Source organism: Anomaloglossus baeobatrachus, chromosome 9, assembly GCF_048569485.1.
Source record: "Anomaloglossus baeobatrachus isolate aAnoBae1 chromosome 9, aAnoBae1.hap1, whole genome shotgun sequence".
NCBI classification, from domain to species: domain Eukaryota; kingdom Metazoa; phylum Chordata; class Amphibia; order Anura; family Aromobatidae; genus Anomaloglossus; species Anomaloglossus baeobatrachus.
This window is the reverse complement of record NC_134361.1, coordinates 149370024-149385821: the sequence shown is the minus strand read 5'-3', so window position 1 is coordinate 149385821 and position 15798 is coordinate 149370024. Positions and strand designations below refer to the sequence as shown.

At 51.4% G+C, this 15798-nt stretch overlaps 1 protein-coding gene across 2 annotated transcripts in view; it reads left to right on the top strand.

Moving 5' to 3' along the window:
* Positions 1 to 5515: 5515 nt before the first annotated feature.
* SLC7A3 (solute carrier family 7 member 3) overlaps positions 5516 to 15798 on the top strand; it is a 127261-nt gene continuing 116978 nt past the window's right edge. Inside the window, exon 1 of one of the 2 annotated variants that reach the window (XM_075324008.1) lies at positions 5516 to 5634. The gene's annotated coding sequence lies outside the window, so the exon portion shown is untranslated. Of the gene's footprint in view, positions 5635 to 14093; positions 14335 to 15798 lie in introns of those variants that run through there. The other variant, XM_075324009.1, reaches the window with a different exon arrangement.

The window sequence follows — 15798 nt, the reverse complement described above, 5'->3', positions numbered from 1 at the left end:
ACAAGCTGTGATACTTGTCAAAGAGGGTGATATAGGTACTAACCATGCAGGGTGCTCAAACTTTTGCATCTGTCCATTTTCCTTTTTGCTAATTTTAAAGTTTTAAAAGATGAAAATTATATAGATTAATTTTTTTTGCCTAAAATACAAAGGAAATGTGTCGCCTTTCACTTTTTGCCTTTTAGGCTGAAGTCCCACTTGCGTATGAAAAATCGGTCTGATTCTCATGCCGAGAGTAGGATGATTTTTTTTCTCACTTGTCATCCATGTGCTGTCAGTATACTGTCAGTTTGCTATCCGTTTTTTTTCCCAACAGTTATTAGTCATTTACAGGACCATTTACAATGTTCTGTGCTACATGATAGTAATGTATCTATAAAAACGGACGTCACTAGGATGGGCCGTGTGACATCCGTTTCTATCGCACCCAGAGACTTGCATTGGCGAGTCTCGTGCGACATACCCTTGCAATCACCGCATGCTGCGATTTTTTTTTTTTTTTTTTCTCAGTCCGATTGGAGCTGAGAAAAAAAGCAAATCGGAGCTGCCTCATTGATTAACATTGGTTCGAGGCCAATGCAAGATTTTCTCACAATGCGCTCGTGCGAGTCATACCCAAGTGTGACTCCAGCCTTAGAGATAATTTCATCTTCAAGTTCCTTGATTGTTCACAACAGTAATTTTGACCAGAGGTGCCCAAACTTTTGCATGCTACTGTATATTTAGCCTTAGTTTGCATTCTGCTTCCCCGCTTGTCCTGTCAGGTTCGGTGAACAGAGGAAAGCACATTCACAATACCAGACAGGACGCTGCCCTCACTTGATGTCTGTCTCCAGCAGACGTCTTTACGCAGCCGGTCCTAAGATGTTGGGCGGCTGTGAAACTGCTGAGATCTGACATACTGTATTTTTCAGATTAGAAGATGCACTTTTCCTCCCAAAAATTTGGAGTAAAATGAAGGGTGCATCTTAAAATCCGAATGTAGCATACCGGGGATGGTAGAGAGGGGTCGTAGGAGGCTCTGTGCAGTGGGTGGCCCTGCTCTGTGCGGCCCAGCTCTGTGTGGTGGGCAGCGAGGCTCTGTGCAGTGGGCTGCGAGGTTCAGGCCATTCTGAAGATGTCTGCTGTAAGAGTTTCAAATAATGGCGCCCAGAGTAGGTGCATGCGCAGATAGAGCTCTCTGCTCAAGCTCTCATCTGCGTACGCGCCGACTCTAGCCCCCATTTCTTTCAAGCCCGCACTGCCGACATCTTCAGAATGGCGAGCACCAGCACCGAGCAGCGTTGGCTGCCCCAGCGGCGCAGCCTGCAGTGAGCATCTGGCCCCCTTCTGCACCGCCTGCAGCATCGTCGTACTCTAGCACTGACCCTGCCTCCTGTGACCCTGCTCCACCACCGCTGCCACCTCCCCGATACGACACCACCGGATTATAAAACTGACCCCATATATTTTTATTTTCCTTTTTTATCTCAAAATATGGGGTGTGTTTTATAATCCAGTGAGTCTTATAATCTGGTGCGTCTTATAAAACGAAAAATACGGTATTTAAAATACTGAATTCTGCATAGTACGTAGTGTAGAAATACTGCAGAAAATCTGCAAAATCAAACAACTCCCCAAAAGCTCATTGTGTAAACGTATCCTTGTAATGCATTTTATAAAGGGGTAAAGTGAGTTTACTTTAGTTTGAACTTTTAATCTTCTTAGTAACCTCTTTTAGTATTCTTGTGTTGCAAGATCTAGTCACTGTCACTGTCAGTGTTACCTAAATAGGCTCAAGTTGCAAAAAAAAAAAATCACTACTACTTGTGACTAAACTGGAGATTCTGTGGTAATTTGATGTTATTGTAACCATTTAGGGCTTTGTTACAATGAATCAGATTACTGCATGTAAAAATAAGGCAGCCTTAAAAATAGTCTACAGAATTTATAGCCCAGCCCCAAATTATTCATCACAGTCTGATGCAACAACTTCTGAGGAAGTCAAGTAATGCATGATGCAATCCGCACCCTGCTGTCATCAGGACGTGGAGCAGTGTTCAGCCTGGTTGTGTAGGTGGAGGGCAGCGCCGGGTCTGCACAGCTACACTTATATTACACGTCTTCTACACGTCTGCCCTTGTAGTACTCTGCTACACATCTACACTTCTACTACACACCAACAAATCTACACTTCTATTACGCACCTTCACATCTATACTTCTTTGACACTTTTACTACAAATCTACACTGCTTTTACACTTCTGCACACTTACACGACTACTACTGGGCTGAGATTTCTATAAATCCATTGCGCTTGTATGACGCCCCTGGACTAGTCAGGGCGTCACAGGGGAGTGCACGCTCTTTATTCTTACTACAGGACTCAACCCCTCTTGGTTCTGGGTTCCCAATTTACAGAACTGCCTACATCAGCATCCAAAAATCCCAATCACACCCTGTCAGGCACACCAGTGGGCTGCTAAGCTGGAATAGGGCCGCCCACCTAGGGGTCAGGCAGGGAGGTGACCGGTCAGTTGGCTCCAGGGGAGCAAAGGAAGTGTTGAGTGGTAGCCCTCGAGCAGTGGGGAGCTAGGAGGGAGCGTGTGGCTCCCAGGGAGGAGAAGATTGGGTTGCAGACGGTGGTCTGGACCCGGAGGAGTCTGAGACCCGGTCGAGGGATAATTGGGACTGGGTGCCTGGCTTAGCCTAGGAGGACTGTCAGCAGCAGTACAATAGCCAGTCTGGGACCGAAAGCATGTCGGGGCACTGGACCCTTGGTCGGGGAGAGGTTTCAAGCAACCCGGCAATTAACCTGCGGAGGATAGGGCCTTTATGGACTGTTCCCACGAAGCTCAGAGATCGGGGGCACTAGTGCAACGAAGGGGATAGGGCTTTCCAACCAAAGCAGCCCACTGAAATCCCAAGCGTGAGCTCCTGAGAGCAAGCTCCTCTACTACCCATAGTGGGGAGCGGGGCCCGGACAGCTCCAAGCTTATGGGCCACTTGGACACTACTAAAATTTGTGCATGGAGGCAAGCTCCAGACCATCAGGCAGTACTGCAGGGGATTGAACCCAGACGAGCTCCCCCAAGAGGGCAGCGGCACCCAGAGTCTTGGTTTACTATGTTGTCAGCGTCTGCTTTCCTTCTGAGTGAGTACCTGATCACAACCTGCTCTCAGCGAGCCTGCGCTCCCCTGCAATCTCCCCCATCATCAGAGTATGCCTTCCCTACCCATGGAGAGTAACGTCATCTAACTGCCCCCATTCCATCACCCCAGGTAGTCCCACTGGCACTGGCGGTACTCCCCGTTACCACACACCACGGGTGGCGTCACAAACTATCTAATCGCCTGTAAATAATCCCCCATCACATTTTAGAGTGACCCTGAGCCCCCAGGTCTGGAGACCCTAAGCCACGAGTAGCGACACCTGGATCCAAGCGGTTCAAACAATGATGTGTTTGGCTACAGGAAAGACACTGTGTCCAAAACGCTGCAGATGCTGATAGTGGGCATATACTCTAAAGGAGCAACATAAGGCCTCCTTCACATGTCCGTGAAAATCACGCACGTTTTTCACGGACGTGTCAATGGTGCATATTGCCCTTTGTGTGCCGCGTTTATGGCACACGTGTGTTCTCCATGTGTTATCTGTGATAACACACGGAGAACTGGAACTTTCTGCTAATCTGTCCCTGGCGTTACTGTCCGTGGTGCTAATCTTCGGTCTCCAATCCTGCTGACTCCCAGCTGCTGCTGCTTCTGGCCCGCAGTGGAGTGAATATGCAATGAGCATGATGAGCGGGGTCGGAAGCAAGTGCCAGCAGCGGCAGAGACAGCAGCACTGGAGAATGGGAGTATAGAAATTCTTTTTATTTCACAGGCACATGTGTTTTCTCTGGTGTGTGTCACACGGATCACATCCGTGCGGGCCGTGTGCCACCCGTGATGCCGGAGAAAAACTGACATGTCTACGTACACATGGTCCGTGGCAAACCACGCACAGGAGCGCAGACCATTGATTTTAATGGGTTTATGTGTGCCTGTGTCTCCGGCACGAAAGGAAATGGACCAAACACGTACCGGAGACACGGACGTGTGAAGGAGGCCTAAGACGGAATATGTGTACAGCACATCATCCAGCATTATGTTAACTTCATGAGGCGCTTTTGCAAGTGAATTCTGAGTGTATATACATTTTTCCTTTTTTTTTTTTCCCTTCTTCTTCTTTAGTTTATTCAGCAATCAAATCTGAACCTTTCCCCCCGTAGCAGAAATGCATCAAGCATTGGCATGGTGCTTTATTTTCCATGTGGCTTACACAGCGCTGTGTTGTCATTTTTTTTTTTTTCTTATTGTAATGACTTGGAAGCTGATTTAAAAGTGTATTTGAAGTTTTATTTTCATGAGGATTTCGGAACAGAAACTGCTTTAAAATCCTCTGTATGAACGTTTCCTTAGGCTATGTGCACACTGGCGCATTTCTTGGGTCTGGATGAGGGTGCACTGGGTTCAGGGGCTCTAGTTTATTATGAGGTGAACGCTTGTTAATAAATTTGCTGCGTGCGTACAGCTTACTCCACAGATGGTCAGGCCATCGCCTGTCACGGCCTACACCTCACACTCCTCCTTGCGCCCCCTCTCTCCATTTTGGCCGAGCTCGTACAAACAAGCTTGGAAAACTTCGTTATAAGAAAAGTTGCCCAGAACTGTTGTGACTTTTCCGAGCGCTTTACACTGGGACTGGAATTAATTTTCTAAGTTTTTGGAGCAGAAACACAAATTTTTATGGAGGATTTTGAGACTTTTTGCTCTTAGGCTGCTTTCACACATCCGTTTTTTGCAGTGCGGCTCAATCCGGCTCAAAAACCTATGCAACGGATGCGGCGAAAAAAACGGATCCGTTGCATAAGTTTTTCCATGCGGCCCGTCCGTTTTTTGACGGATGCGGCTTGATTCTGAGCATGCGCAGTGCAAAAAACCGCATCCGGCGGCGCAATGCGTTTTTTTTCACCGCACAAAAAAACGTGCCAGGAAACGTTCCATGTGGCCGTCGCATGGGCTAAATATGCCGCATCCGACAAAAACCGGATGCAACGCAAGGCTATGCGGCACAATACGGCGCTAATGCAAGTCTATGCGGAAAAAACGCAACCGGAAGGCAAAAAAAAAAAGGTTTCATTTTTTCTGCAGAGCACCGTATTGTGCCGCTCAGCAAAAACCGGATGTGTGAAAGCAGCCTTACTGCAACAAAAACTTTTCAAACCTCTATCCACCTTCCCTTCCACGCCAAAATTCACTTGAGCCCTGCCCCTGCCGCTCTGTGCCGCGTGTAATCCGCACTGACTGTTATCTCCGGGTACGCCGCTGTCACTGAGCAGTATATCTGCTTCATGTGATTTCCAGGGCCCTTATTTTAGTTGCAAATAGAACCCCGTGCACTTTAAGAAAATAGCGTGAAAAACGCAACAAAGACCGAGAAAGTTTCCTCCACATCAGCCGCAGACTGGGCCGGCGACGACCCCGCCCACAACTGATCACCTGACCCTGACATCATATAGGCTTCAGGCGCGGAGACGACTTTCCATTCAGTCAGATCTGAGCGGGAAACAGGCGGAAGCCGGAGGCACTACTACGAGAAGACGGCGGCCGGTGAGTGCAGGGACGGGCGCAGCGGTGGTGTCAGCCTGACGGCTAGGGACGGGCGCAGCGCTGCCCAGGACACAGGTGCTACCTCCCGTGCATTTGACTCTATAACTTCTTGGCCGGGAGGGCGGCTTGTGTGACGGCTGTGCTCCACTGCTGGCAGTGACTGACGGCTAATTTTAGATAATGTTCTATCCAATTTGTTCTAGTAAAACTGTGGTCATCCGTCAGTCCAGAGTGGTGATCATACTGACGTTACATGGTTCCTCTATGGTGGCTCACGCTGATGTTACATGGTTCCTCTAGGGTGGCTCACGCTGATGTTACATGGTTCCTCTAGGGTGGCTCACGCTGATGTTACATGGTTCCTCTAGGGTGGCTCACGCTGATGTTACATGGTTCCTCTAGGGTGGCTCACGCTGATGTTACATGGTTCCTCTAGGGTGGCTCACGCTGATGTTACATGGTTCCTCTAGGGTGGCTCACGCTGATGTTACATGGTTCCTCTAGGGTGGCTCACGCTGATGTTACATGGTTCCTCTAGGGTGGCTCACGCTGATGTTACATGGTTCCTCTAGGGTGGCTCACGCTGGCGTTACATGGTTCCTCTAGGGTGGCTCACGCTGGCGTTACATGGCTCCTCTAGGGTGGCTCACGCTGGCGTTACATGGCTCCTCTAGGGTGGCTCACGCTGGCGTTACATGGCTCCTCTAGGGTGGCTCACGCTGGCGTTACATGGCTCCTCTAGGGTGGCTCACGCTGGCGTTACATGGCTCCTCCTAGGGTGGCTCACGCTGGCGTTACATGGCTCCTCTAGGGTGGCTCACGCTGGCGTTACATGGCTCCTCTAGGGTGGCTCACGCTGGCGTTACATGGCTCCTCTAGGGTGGCTCACGCTGGCGTTACATGGCTCCTCTAGGGTGGCTCACGCTGGCGTTACATGGCTCCTCTAGGGTGGCTCACGCTGGCGTTACATGGCTCCTCTAGGGTGGCTCACGCTGGCGTTACATGGTTCTTCTAGGGTGGCTCACGCTGGCGTTACATGGTTCTTCTAGGGTGGCTCACGCTGGCGTTACATGGCTCCTCTAGGGTGGCTCACGCTGGCGTTACATGGTTCTTCTAGGGTGGCTCACGCTGGCGTTACATGGTTCTTCTAGGGTGGCTCACGCTGGCGTTACATGGTTCTTCTAGGGTGGCTCACGCTGGCGTTACATGGTTCTTCTAGGGTGACTCACGCTGGCGTTACATGGTTCTTCTAGGGTGGCTCACGCTGGCGTTACATGGTTCTTCTAGGGTGGCTCACGCTGGCGTTACATGGTTCTTCTAGGGTGGCTCACGCTGGCGTTACATGGTTCTTCTAGGGTGGCTCACGCTGGCGTTACATGGTTCTTCTAGGGTGGCTCACGCTGGCGTTACATGGTTCTTCTAGGGTGGCTCACGCTGGCGTTACATGGTTCCTCTAGGGGGGCTCACGCTGGCGTTACATGGTTCCTCTAGGGGGCTCACATGGTTCCTCTAGGGTGGCTCACGCTGACGTTACATGGTTCCTCTAGGGGGGCTCACATGGTTCCTCTAGGGTGGAGCACGCTGACGTTAACGTTACAGGGCTCCTCCACGACGAAGCATAGTTGTCTGGGATTCCCATACATATTATACTGTAAGCAGAAGCCCTCCATATCAGCTGCCATTCATCTAATGTGTATTGGGGCTGTATTTGCTTCATTAGCACTCAGCCCGGCTGTTTGATCTCTGCGTCATCCCCCACATCGAGCCTACAGAGATAAGAAAAGGCCCCTAAACACATGAGACTAGTGCCGGGCCTACCCTCCACTAAAGTCGAGCTTGGCAGACTATCTGTGTGTGGGGGAACCTCCAGATTGTTCCCGTCAGGTAATATAATATATAAGGATCTCCCCTGTACAGGTTTGAGCTCCTGATCCTTTTGCTCTGGGATAAGCCCCCTAGATATCGGCAGCACTTCTCTTCAGAGAACACAGGAACTTTCTCCTTCAGTAAGCACTCCTGTGTACGGAGGAGAAGGATTACTGTCAGCTACACCATTGTTCAGTGCACAGCCATCTATTGTGTGTGGGGCCTTTTACAAAAGGTCTATCTACACTGCAGAATTATCGGGAACAGGCGTTCCTAGCAATGATCATGACCGATAATTGTGGCAGCCTATATACACTGCAATCACCTTGTTCTTCGGTTGAAATGATCTTTTAATTGTCTTAAATATATAATGATCAGCAGCTCGTGGTCCTGTGGCAGCAGAATAGGTGCTGCCGAGCACAAGTGACTATGAGCACAGGACTATCCATTACTAATTCTACCGCATGCCAGGTCGCTCTGTCTAATCGCCTGTCATTTATGGCCGCTGTCCAGCCCCTGACTCTGTACTGTAGTAGATGTTTTTCATGGTGATAGATTTCTTTACAAAATGGCATCAAGTACATTGTATGAAATCTAGTTCTAATTGCACCTGATTTAATATTTTTAAAATGAAAAATGAAGCAGCTTGGTTAACAGTCGTGCTTAAAAACTCTCCCCCGTTTTGTGTGCACAGCTCACGTGCAACTCCATGACCATACACGTAGTCTCCTTGTTTAATGTATATGTGTACGGTCTGGTTTAGATGGAAGAGTTTGGCTTCAAGTTTCTGTCTGTAGCCATGGAGAAATGCAAGTCTGCACAGGAGCTGTGGCCATAAAATGGTACAATGTGGCTATGTAGCGCCCCTGAGACCATCAGGGTGCTAAAAGGTTCTGCATCCCCACCGGGATGCAGGGCCTACCCACTTAGGGACCCAGAACCCCAGTGCCGGTGTAACGGGGTGCCAGGGGTGCCTCGGGCATTGTAGTCGTGGCCCCTTTTGTTAGGCTTACCCCTGGTGCCGCCGTCACTTTTGGGACAGGAGATGACTTGGTGGGGCAGAGTGTGGTGGTGCAGATGTCGTCCGACGTACAAACACTTTCCAGGCATGATTCGGTGCAACCAAAAGACATTCTTTATTACACAGTTCTTCACACAACCAGCAGTTACAGATGACTTCACACTTCCTTTAGCTGGGGGAAAACCTGTCCTTGCGTCTCCTCCAGTGGGGATGTGCCCGGCTAATCTTCTTCACCTGGCTCCCACTACGGCTACCCACAGACCGGACCCACACCGCTACTGCTTCGCACTTTGAGGTTCCGCCCGCTCCTTTTCTCTCCGGCTTCCCTTTTATCCAGCTCCCACACTCTGCCCCTGCTCTGCTTCTTCTCTCCCGTCCCGGACTCAACTCCCTCTGATCTATCTTTTTTTCTTAACAACTCTCCTTCTCCCTCCCCTTTCTGCTGCCGACTCCTCCTTTCCTCTGTCCTGTTTCTGTGGTGACTGCCGTCCCACCCGGCCACTAGGGGATCCCCTAAAACAGTAAAAGCATTTAACAATAAAACATTTTTATTAACTCACATTAACATTCCGGGGAAACTGTACCTCCTTGTAAGGGGTCTGCCCACCCCTTACATACCTCCCCTCTTTAAGCCTAAGCCTCCCGGCAAGGCATAAACCTAAAAACACATTTATATGGAAAAAGTCATTGCAATTAAAACTATGAACATGTTCACCTTAGGGCACCCGCAAGGGGCGCACCAGTCCGGCGCCCGGAGTCCCTCCTGGAAGCTCCCGGTCTTAGTAGTAGTGTGCCCGGAGGCCTTCAGTAAGCTCTCCCGGTCTTTGTAGAGTTTCTGCCCGGAGGCTTTTGCAGCACTCCCGGTCTTAGACGGCAGGAACACAAAAGAGCAAGGTTTCCTTTAACCACACGGAGGAACCCCTGGCTCAGTCCAGCGTCAGGCTCCCTCCGGGCTCAGCAGCTTAAACAAATTGCAACAACAGAACTTCTCCGGCTCTGAACAACGCCGGTATTTAACATAAACCGGTCCACTTCTTCCGGTCTTGACAGTTCACTCTTGGTGATAGGCACGTTGCCATTCAGCCCGTTGAGCCTTCACGTAGTCCGACAAAGACTGTCCAGGCAACCGGCGCAGCCTCCGGAAGGGCTCATAATTGACGGTCGACTCCGGTGTCTCAGTCTCCGGTCTTGTCTTCTCAACTCCCGACGGGGGTGACGGGGTCGCTGCACGGGTCGGCTGGGGACTGCCCATGACGATTACCGGGTGAGTCACCAGGCTCTGTTGTATGGCCAGCACCGCCGGGGTCCCCTTCTCGGGGTCTACGCTCGGTCCGGGCATGACTTCCGGGGCCACGGCCAGTGTGCTTCTCGGGTGGGAGATCTCCGCTAGTACCGGTCTTTGCTGTGCACGCCGGTATTGACATTCCTCCCACTCGATTTCTTGCTGCCATTGGGCAGCCTCTTGGGTAGTGGGCATCCGGGTCACTCCGACCGCAAAGAGGCCTCGGCACCCCACCTCTCTCATGAACCACACCTTCTCTCCCGGGTATAACGTGTGGAGGCGCTGTGGTAGGCCCTCGGTGTTAAGGTTCACCCGATTGTAGAAGTAGTGATCGCCGGTCTCTTCATCCTCGATGAAACCGTAACCTTCTTTCTGGTTAAACTTCACCACCGTCTCTACGGTACACTGGCGTTCGAATTCCTCACTCCGGGGACCGGCCATCATTTCCCGGGCGACGGTCTCGGCCAGTAGTCTCTCCTGTACCGGGTCGGGTTCTGGTGATGGAGACTTCCGCCTGGTCTGGGACGATGGCTGTACTGGGTCTCAAAAGAAACCCCACTCGTCCTTCTCTAGCTCCCGGGCGTATGGTTCTTCCGGGGCCGGAACTGGTACGTGGGTTGAAGATCCCACCGCGACTGGCGGGGGTATCTCCGGGCACGGGTATGGGGTTCCCAGAAGCCGGTTTCCCGACGGCAGCTGTGCGGTGTAAGTCGCGCGGACCTCGGTCGTGGTCTCTCCGGTCGCGGCGTCCCAGGTCGTAACCCAGGTGACTTTCGTGGGCCGCTCCGGTCCTCCGGGTACAGCCGGTAGGTTGAGAGGAAGTCCTTCCACAGCTGCAGCCGCAGTCTGCTTAGGGCGTCCTCGGCCCAGGTTAGTTGCTGCCAGCGCGGCCACCACATCTTGCTGCTTTCCTGCGGTCTCCATCTTTCTTGTAGTCAGCGTCTCTGGTAATGGTGGCGGGGTCAGTGGAGATGCTGGAGGAAGTGGAGGCGGGCCTACTTTTCCCGCTCTTGGGTATACTCCACCCCCAGTCTCCCACATCAGATCGACCCCTCCGCGGCGGTTCTTCTTTCTTCCTGGAACACCGCCCACTTCACATGTTTTTCTCAGCATCCTGGGGCCAGCGCCTCCCCTCTTTGGGCGGAGTACTCCGTACTTCTTTTTCTTCACCGACCAGCCCCAGGCTCTTCTTTTGGCGCCAATTCTTCGTGCGCTTTGTGTCCTTGAAGACGACGGCCATCTTGCCGCCATCTTGTGCCCGGTCCAACGCCTCAGGCACTACTTCTTCTTCCCACCAAGGGATCGGGACCCTTCTCCAATAATCCGGATCCTGTGCCCTAGGCACCACTTGGTCTCCGTCTTCTTGGGTCGGGACCCCTTGCATACAATCCGGATCCTGCCGACTACGCCACATGTAGTGAGGTGCCAGGGGCGCCTCCGGCCTTGTAGTCGTGGCCTTTGTTGCTTCAAGGCTTACCCCTGGCTCCATCACTACTTCAAGGTCGGGAACTGGCTTGGTGGGGCAGAGTGTGTTGGTGTCGTCGCCGGCAGCGGTACAAACAGTCTTCAGGCCAGATGTGATGCAAGCTAAAGACATATTTATTGACACACTGGACACATGTAGTCTCAATCCGGCGGTTGCAGACAAGATAACACTTCCTGGGCTGGGGGACAACCTGCCCTAACGAATCCTCCTGTGGGGCTGTGCCCTGATTACTCCGCTTCACCGGGCTCCCACTGACAGTTACACACACACCGGACCCACACCGGTAGCTTCACTCTCCGAGGATCCGTACACTCTCCCGTTCTCTCCGGCGTCCCCTCTTGATTCAGCCCCACACTCTGCCCCTTGATCTTCACTCTCTCACGTCCCGGATTCAACAACCTCCCACACACACACCTTCCCCCATACTACAGCCGGCTCCTCCTCCCCGGTGGCAACAGCCGTCCCACCCGGCCACTAGGGGTGCCCTAACACAATATACATGCATATACAAATAAAACATTTTTATTAATAACATATCCGGTACTATCTCCTTTTGTAGGGGTATGCTCACCCCCTACACAGGTACCGACAAAAACCCAGGTAATCCCAGTTTTTCCCAACATTCCCCCATACACTGGTACTTTGCTAGGGTGGGACCATGGATGGCCGCCTAGAGGTGGAGCCACTCCAGTGCACTAGTTTACAAGGTGGGAGGGGCAGACAGTGGAGAGTAGTCAGGAAGACAGTAGTCAGAACGGCGGTGACTGTTGAAAGTGTCAGACAGCAGGAGTGTAGAGGTAGAAGAGAAGTGACACCCTGACTCGGGTTAAGGGTGACCTGGTACCCAGGAGAATTGGTTGCCGGTGGAGTACTCCTGGAACTATGCACTGACGTGGTTCAGGACCCTAGGACAGGAAAGAGCTTCAAGCCGACCTTTTAACTCCTGCACAGCAAAAGGAACCATTAAGGACCTTGCTAACCCTAAAGAATCCAAAGACTCAATAACAAAGGGAGAATCGGAGACAGGACCAGAGACTGCAACCCCCACAGGGTTCACGCTACTGTCAGGTGGACAAACCACAGAACGGGGACCCCCCGTGTTCTATACCACAGGGACCCACTTACCAGAGACAGGTGCAGGGGAAGAAGGTACCAGAGAAACCAGACTGGCACTGGGACTAAGGGGACCTGGAGGCGAAACCAGCTGGCCTCGGGCAACCAGTTAACACCCGAAAAGTGAGTACACCAGTTGCACTGAATACCTATCTGGACTCCTTCTTCCACCGCACCATACACCCCCCTGGGGCAATACCCTACTTGCGGAGGGACTACCATACTATCTGCTAATACCACCAGCCCCAGTAGAGACAATCTGAAGCGGCAGCTCCCTACACTTAGCTGCAACACCGCAAGTGGCATCACAAATAACTTTATTCACAAATTCCCTGTAAATATCCCCATTACAAAAAGGGCCCAGGTCACAGAACCGGGTAACGGCCACCATAGTGACATTCCCAAGACGTACACTGCCCGTAACAGAGTACCCCATATCCCTGGATGCTACAGCGACTCAAAGCTTGTGGCGTTTGTTTATTTTTAATGCATTGAAGCAATAAAAACTTCAAAGGTGCAGAAAACATAAAATCTTCCTCCCTTTGTGTATATACTATTGAGAACTCTACTGGCATGGCTGATGCCCTTATTTCCTTTTCGTTATGCTCGCGTCACTTTTCCTGTAACACCCCTTAATCTAGATTTGATGAGTTGATTTTTTTTCCTCCCGGTGACGCGCTGAGGTCCTGTTTCCTGCTGCCTCTTCTCTCCTCCTTAACCAGCTGCTGTGCGGGCTACATCCATATAATTAGTGTTGTTGACATTGACAGAAGATCTCCAATATAACGTCTGCAGCTCCAGTGTGTCTGTGATGAAAAGACACATTCAGCAGGAAATGACACAACATGCCACACTGTGCTGTAACCGTCCTGTGCAGGCGCCCTGCGCAGCATATACTGGTAATTACCGCTTTCACGTGCCATTCATCTGCCGTGTGGCTGGAGTGGCCGGGATCTTCTAGAGCTGCACCTGGATGATTCTGGGTCCGTCTTTTGAAGTGTATAGTCTTCAGGACAGTGCCATTGAGCAGCTTGTAGTGATCATTTCCTCACTGACAGCTGCTTGTGTTAAAGGGAACCTGTCATCAGAAATTTCGCCCAAAAGCTAAAAGATTCCCCCTCTGCAGCTCCTGGGCTGCATTCTAGGAAGGTCCCTGTTATTATTGTGCCCCATGTGAGACCAAAATAAAGCCTTTATAAAGTTCTACCTTTTTGTATGCAGCTTCTGTAAATCCGACACGGGGGCGGGCTCTCTGCCGTCCGTTATTCTGCCTCCTGGTCCTGTATGCCGCCCCCATCGCTCCTTTCCATATCTGATGCACCGCCCACTGCTCCAGCCATCCCCGCGCATGCCCAGTGCCAGTCTCACAGGACTGAGCACTGTGACTGCTGGTGATGTGTGCGCAGGCAAGTGATTATGGGCGGGACTGTGACTGTTATCAGCAAGTACCCGCCCATAATCTCGTGAGCGCGGAAACCTCTCCAGCGGTCACACTGAGCTCAGTGTAGATGCTAGACTGTATGGGCTGCTTCCAGGGATGACGTCCCTTTGTCATGTGATAGGGGCGTGTTCGAAATACTATCACATGACAAAGGGACGTCATCCCTGGAAGCAGCCCATACAGTCTAGCATCTACACTGAGCTCAGTGTGACGCTGGAGAGGTTTGCGCGCTCAAGAGATTATGGCCGGGTACTTGCTGATAACAGTCACAGCCCCGTCCATAATCACTTGCCTGCGCACACATCACCAGCAGTCACAGTGCTCAGTCCTGTGAGACTGGCACTGGGCATGCGCGGGGATGGCTGGAGCAGTGGGCGTTGCATCAGATATGGAAAGGAGCGATGGGGGCGGCATACAGGACCAGGAGGCAGAATAACGGACGGCAGAGAGCCCGCCCCCGTGTCGGATTTACAGAAGCTGCATACAAAAAGGTAGAACTTTATAAAGGCTTTATTTTGGTCTCACATGGGGCACAATAATAACAGGGACCTTCCTAGAATGCAGCCCAGGAGCTGCAGAGGGGGAATCTTTTAGCTTTTGGGCGAAATTTCTGATGACAGGTTCCCTTTAAGGCTCCAAGTGCAGCAATCTCATAAGAGGCAGGTTCATTTTCATAAAATGTGTTTCCAGAGGCAAATTGAAGCATGAAATTGATAACGCCCTACGTTTTAGGTCAGACGAGGCCTGCGGTTCCCAAACAAACGTATTTAATTTCCTTTAGTACTAATGAAACAAGTGGTTGTATATATACAGTCCGGCACATTCTGCACCCACAGCAGTTTTAGCAAATGCCTGAGAAGATGAACATTTGTATCACATTATAGGGGTTGTCAATTACTCGGACAACAACTAAACTGGTTGCATAAATATACTATAAACTAGAAGGTAGCCCGATTTTAACGCATCGGGTATTCTAGAATTTACGTATTGTGTAGTTAATGTATGATTTTTGTTATGTACTGTGTGTGTGTGTATGTATATATATATATATATATATATTTTTTTTTTTAGAGAGAGGTAGGTGGTGTTTGGGTGTTGCGTTGTGTGTGTGTGTGTGTGTGTGGAGCGCTGTGTGTGTTTTGGGGGGAGGTATGTTTTGTGCAATGTGTGTTGCGCGGTATGTGCATATATTTGTGTGTCTGTGTGTGTGGGTGTCTGTGTAGGGCGGTGTTTGTGGTTCCCAGTGTGTGTGTGGTGTGTTGTGCGGTGCGCATGTGGCGGTGTGTGTGGGTGTGTTTTGGGGGTAGGTGTGCACCCCTCATCGTGCTCCATCCCCCATGCTGCACACCCCCATCGTGCTCCATCCCCCATGCTGCACACCCCCCATCGTGCTCCATCCTCCATGCTGCGCACCCCCCCCATCGTGCTCCATCTCCCATGCTGCGCACCCCCCATCGTGCTCCATCCCCCATGCTGGGGCCGTCGGGGGCGGGTCCGAGCGTGGCAACGTGTGCCGGGGGCGGGGCTGAGCGGGCGAGGCGTCAGCGTATGCCGGCTCCCTGCACATGTGTACCGGCAGCCGGTGTACGCTGGAGCGGGCGATGCGTGCGGAGGGCCGGGGCGAGCGGCCAATCCATGCGGGGGGCGTGGCCAGGCCGAGGCGAGTGGCCAATCCGTGGGGGGGGGGAACCTGCGGCCAATCCGACAGTTGTCACTGTAACGACACTGTCACGGTGACACAATTTTGGAGCAAGACAGACAGACAGAATAAGGCAATTATATATATACTAGAAGGTGGCCCGATTCTACGCATCGGGTATTCTAGAATTTACGTATTGTGTAGTTAATGTATGATTTTTGTTATATATATATATATATATATATGTTGTTGTGTGTAGTTAACGTGTTTGTGTAGGGCGCTGTACATGTTCTGGGTGTGGCGGGGGGTGAGAGCG